Source organism: Lissotriton vulgaris, chromosome 1_1, assembly GCF_964263255.1.
Source record: "Lissotriton vulgaris chromosome 1_1, aLisVul1.2, whole genome shotgun sequence".
NCBI classification, from domain to species: Eukaryota; Metazoa; Chordata; class Amphibia; order Caudata; family Salamandridae; genus Lissotriton; species Lissotriton vulgaris.
In genome coordinates, this window is record NC_141685.1 from 874,380,901 (window position 1) to 874,387,111 (window position 6,211).

General features: G+C 52.3%; 1 pseudogene; it reads left to right on the top strand.

Annotated features, from left to right (window-relative positions):
* The first annotated feature begins 204 nt into the window (after positions 1 to 204).
* LOC147748057 (uncharacterized) lies at positions 205 to 2,012 on the top strand (annotated as a pseudogene).
* Positions 2,013 to 6,211: the final 4,199 nt, after the last annotated feature.

Consider the following 6,211-nt stretch of genomic DNA (forward strand, 5'->3'; position numbering starts at 1 on the left):
ACCTCCAGGAGCTATCTGTGGGACCTGTGACTACGGACCTTCCACAACGTGGACACCCCCTCCCAGACTCTGGTCTACCCTTGACTTTGTGCACCCCCCTAATAAATAGACATCGCTCACTACATACGGCCTCCACGCCTGTTATTCCGGTCCGCCGCAACCCCACGACAACAGGTGGTGTCAGAAGTGGGATTTCCCGGAAGCATGGAGGCCGCTGTGCAGAAGCTCGCAGAGACCCAGGAACTACTGGGGAAAATGATGGAACAATTTCTAAAAACCGCCGAAGATGACCGAGGTCAATTACATGACGTGTTGAAGGGTCAGGGGGCGGCCCAGGATCAAGCTATGGGAAAGCTCACTGATGTACTTGGCCAACAAAGACCTATAGCTTCCCTCCCCTCTGTGGTCCTTCAAAAGTACGTCCCGGGAGAGGACCCGGACTTCTTTTTTACCAACTTTGAGCGGTTGGCCCAAGCTGCTGCTTGGCCCCCTGAACGCTGGGGACATTATCTAGGACCCCTACTTACCGGTGAATTACAAGCGGCATATCAACAGGCCAATGTACAAGGACAAACGCCCTATGCCGATATAAAAACCTGTATCTTGGAAAGGCTTGGTATTGATGATGAGACTTACAGGGTGAAGCTCCGCCAAGCCAAAGAAGGACCTCAAGAAACACCAAGGGCTCTCTCTTTTCGCATCCGTGACCTGGCGGATCGCTGGTTGCGTCCTGCCTCCTCCACGAAAGAAGAAATACTCTCCAAAATATATTTGGAACAATTCCTGGCTTCCCTACATCCTACCACTCAAAAATGGGTTCGCCAACATGCCCGTCTGACCCTTGAAAGTGCGGTTGAAATTGCCAGCGCTTACAACCGCGCCCAAGACTTTCAGAGGCCCAAAGAAGAGCATCCACATCGGTCTCAGCCCCACACCGGGACCCGAACACCGAGACCTCCCCTAGCCAAGAAGCCGGAACTGCCCCCGTTGTTCCCTTACCCTGTTGTACCACGGGCACCACCACCCGGTCCCCAGTGCTATCACTGTGGAGGATACGGACACATTGCGCGAGTGTGTCCTCAGAAAGATGAACCAATGGAGGTGGGTCTCGCCAGGAATTATGTGTGCCTCCCCACAGATCCTAGCCCTCCTATATTTCATTGCCCAGTACGGATTGAGGGACACCCTGTTCTAGCCCTGGCTGATACGGGCTGCAGACAAAGCGTACTCCGTCCACAAGAGCTACCAAACCCTGTGGGACCAGTGACCGGTACGGTAGCAATCCAATGTGTGCACGGAGATACAAAACTGTACCCCACCGCCAGGGTACGTGTACAACACCCGACTGACCAGGGCACCACGCTCACTGTTGGCCTCATTCCATCCCTCCCGGAACAAGTAATACTGGGCAGTGATTACTCTGGACTACCTCGTCTTCTCCATGAGACCACCAACTCCCTGGAAAAGTGGTGGTTGGAGGCCCCGTTTCCACACGACCAGCCAAGTCCAGAGGCTTCGGGCAAAGCACACAAAACGAAAACCCAAAAGAAGAAAGAGAAAAGGAACCATGTTGCTGTTCTTCCCGTCAGAGTGGAAGAACACCCCTGGGAAACCGACAGGGAGTTCCGAGCCGCTCAACAGGAGGATCCTGTCCTCCAAGATGCCTGGAGTCGTGCTCTCGACCACGAAGACCCTTTACAAGTAGGTCCCTATTTCGTCCGAAAGAATGGCCTACTGTACAGGAAGGGAGGGGCACAACAACCACCCCAGCTACTGATCCCGGGACCCTTCCGAGACAAGGTGTTGTTTCTCGCTCATAGCCATCTGCTGGGGGGACACTTTAGCGACGAGAAGACAGGACAGGCTATCTTGGAGAAATTCTATTGGCCAGGGGTCTACCAGCAAATAAAACTGTATTGCCGTGCATGCCCGGTTTGTCAAAAAAACAGCCGGTATCGACCACCGAGGGTACCCCTACAGCCTCTACCCTTGATTGATGTACCCTTCAGTAGAGTAGGGATGGACATTATAGGCCCTCTGTTACCCTCCAGAACTGGTTGTCGATACGCATTAGTACTGGTCGATTACGCCACCCGCTTCCCTGAAGCTGTACCCCTAAGACAGCCTACAACTCAAAATATCGCTAAAGCCTTGATCTCCATTTTTTCTAGGGTAGGCTTCCCTCGGGAGATATTGACTGACCAGGGAACCCCCTTCGTGTCCACATTGATGAGGCAGGTGTGTTCACGACTCGGTATTAAGCAGATAAGGACCTCCGCTTACCACCCGCAGACAGACGGGTTGGTGGAGCGCTACAACGCCACTCTCAAGAGTACCCTGAAAAAACTGTTGGCCCTCGAGAGCAGAAGGTGGGAGGAGATGCTACCCCTGGCTCTGTTTGCGATCCGCTGCAAGGTGCAGAGCAGCACTGGCTATTCGCCCTACGAGCTCCTATATGGGCGACCCCCAAGAACCCTGTTGGATATGGCTAAAGAAGCCTGGGAGGCCGAACCCGACCGGACCAGACCCCTCCCTGAGTATGTAGAGAACCTTAAAACACACTTGGGTCAAATACGGGACATAGTCAGGCAGAATATGACGATTGCACAAGCCCATCAGAAACAACAGTACGACAAAGGTACCAAACCCCGATCTTTTGCCCCGGGTGACCTGGTCCTTCTCTTGATCCCATCCTCGGACCACAAACTACTGGGACAATGGCAGGGCCCGTTTTCTGTCTTGCGACAAGTAACCCCGGTCACCTACGAGGTGGAAACAGATCCCATCCGCCATGTTACACAGATTTACCACGTGAATCTGCTGAAGGCCTGGGTCGGGCCTCTCCCTGTTCTAACTGGTACCAGTCCAGAACTAGAGTTGTCTTATGAGCCATGCATTGATCCCGATCTCCCCGAAAACCAAAGACAGGATCTACGGGCTTCCCTACAATCATTGCAAAAGATCTTCTCTACATCCCCGGGTCGCACCTCGGTAATTGAACATTCCATCATAACCGAGCCCGGGAAAACGGTACGTCAAAGACCCTATCGGGTCCCGGAAGCACGTAGAGCAGTCATTCAAGAAGAGATAGTACAGATGATGCGCCTCGGCGTCATAGAACCGTCAGTCAGTAGATGGAATTCCCCCATTGTACTAGTGCCTAAGCCGGATGGATCAATCCGATTCTGTATCGACTTCAGGGAGGTAAACAAAATCTCCTCCTTTGATACGTACCCGCTCCCTCGTGTCGATGAAATGATCGAACGAATAGGACGGGCGAAGTACATCAGTACGCTGGACCTCTGCAAGGGGTACTGGCAGATCCCATTGAGGGACGAAGATAAGAAGAAAACAGCCTTTTCTACTCCGGACGGCCTCTATCAATTCACAATGATGCCCTTCGGCCTTCACGGCGCTCCCGCGACTTTTCAAAGAGCCATGAACCTAGTCCTGCAACCACATTCCCGGTATGCGGGAGCCTATTTGGATGATATAATCATCTACAGTGATGACTGGCAGCAACACCTGCGTCACCTACATAAAGTCATATCATCCTTGGGTTCATACGGGTTCAGCATCAACCCAGCAAAAACCACCCTGGCGGCTCAAACCGTTAAATATCTGGGTTATCTGTTAGGCGAGGGACTGATCCGGCCACAGAACAATAAAATCACAGCCATCCAAGCCATCCCCTTTCCAAAAACAAGAAAAGAGCTACGTGCATTCCTCGGTCTATTGGGATACTACAGGAGATTTATCCCTGACTTTTCCCAGACGGCTGCCCCCCTAACCGATCTCCTAAAAAAATCAACAAAAGGCCGAAGAGGCACTAAAACACCCCGATACCCGTATGTTAAAAGCTTTCCACCTCCTGAAACATTCCTTGCTGTCGGATCCTGTCCTTATCAGTCCGGACTATAATCTGCCGTTCATCCTCCAGACCGATGCGCCTGATCAAGGTTTGGGGGCTGTGCTGTCCCAACGTGACCGCAATGGAGACGAACGACCCATCCTATTTCTAAGCCGCAAATTGTTTCCAAGGGAGATGAACTACGCGGTCGTAGAAAAAGAGGCACTGGCCATAAAATGGGCGATAGATAGCCTACGCTACTATCTAGAGGGACGGGAATTCATCCTGTATACCGACCACGCTCCCTTGGAATGGATGGCCCGCAATAAAGGACACAATGATCGGGTGTTACGTTGGTTCTTGTCCCTCCAACCTTACAGGTTCAAAACACTGCACAGGAAAGGCGTTGAACAGGGTAACGCCGATTACCTTTCAAGATATCCTCCCCCTACAGGAAGGACAGCTAGGTAAAGGGGATGTGAAGAGAAGGCGGCCCCTACCGTACACAACCCGATGGTTCCCTCGGGCTCCCGAAGCTCCCGGATCGATCAGACGGCGTCCCTGGCACCCCGGACACCATTGTTTTCTTCCTCCTTGCAGGACCCAATCCGGAACGACCAGAAACCGGAAGGACTCCCGCGTGACCCCGGAAGTCCCACCCCCTACCCCACGGCGGACGACAGAAAAGGAGAAACCAACGACGGCCTGGTGTGCGGAGAGTTCGGATCGTGGCAGAAGACGGACGGCGGCACCCCTGCAGAGCGGAACGGAGAAGGAGAAGACGACGAGGTCTGGACGGAGGACTGGTGGAGTCCTGTGGAGGACGCTGGAGAGCGGCCGTAGCTCACGGGAGAGCTACGGCGGGACCATGTGAGTAACATCCCCCCTCCTGTGTAGATAAAGTGTGAATCACCCTAGCGTAAACTGCCCACACAAACCCCCCTCTTGGAATCACTGAGCACTGTATTATATTGAAGCCACCCTGACCACTGTACATTAAGTAAAGCACCTCTTCACGAGCTGGCACTTGTATGATATTCCTGGCACTGCCTCTATCCTCCGACACCCTCCTCTTCTTCCCGATCGTATTCTACCCTAACCCCTCCCTCACTGTCTGCCTTCTCTTACGCACTCCCGGTGACGGCATAAGGTATCCATACCGTTTGGAACGGTCGGACTAACGGTCCTTTCTTTATCTCTCCTTGCACGCCTCCGAGGAACCACCACCCGTGGAGGGATCCAGAGCCCCCTGTTGGACGACGGCACCTCTACCACCACCTGTGCTATCCAAGCACCTCCAGGAGCTATCTGTGGGACCTGTGACTACGGACCTTCCACAACGTGGACACCCCCTCCCAGACTCTGGTCTACCCTTGACTTTGTGCACCCCCCTAATAAATAGACATCGCTCACTACATACGGCCTCCACGCCTGTTATTCCGGTCCGCCGCAACCCCACGACAACAACCCTCTTCCTCAGTGATTTGTATGGCAATTTTGAAGCCAAACTACAGTATGGAGCCCAACTTTTGTTGCCATATAATTTGCTGGAGAATCCTTGGGTGGTGCGCCTTCGCCCACTCGAGTAAAAATCCCTTAAAAGATTCTGCAATACCCTAAAACATTGCATGATTTAATTGCAAGTTGTTCAAAATATTACGACTTAACAATTATTTTCCAACCACAACTTCCCAAGGAGATCCAACCACTCCCAGCGCAGCGTTAAAGTAGCTGACCTATTGCAGCGTGGCACACTCTCTGATGTCACCTTCACTCCTTGCGGCAGCTCACCCTCCTTCACAATTTCTCTGTACGCATTCACTCACACAATCATCTTACACTCAGGGAGTTGTCTGCCATCTAAAAGATCTATATAATTCAATCATCCTAGAACATTCACACAAGGTGACTCTTGACCTGCGCTGGTCACCTGAATCAGTATAGCTCACCCCTGTACACAAGGTTTACTAAACGATTCCTATATGTCCCATTCACACAAAGTTCGCTGTCTTAGATGGAACTGCCAATGACACCTCATCACAACTCCTCAATTCTTAGGTCAGACAATCACAATCTCAATCTCGGTGCCTTCTGCACCCCTAATATATCCCAGGATCTTAACCCCTTCGACGCTGATGACGAGCTGGGCTCGTCATGGTGTAGCCCGCTCGCACGCTGATGACGAGCCCAGCTCGTCACGTAACATGCGGTTTTGAAAATCTCAGCGTAGGAGCAAAATTCCGCTAGCGCGCATGTGGTTAAGCCACTTTGGGACCTGAAATTCAAATCTCAGTCCTTGGACCACGTTCCAGCCTGAAACCACATTCAGTCAACTCTCATACCTACTCCACAAGACATCAC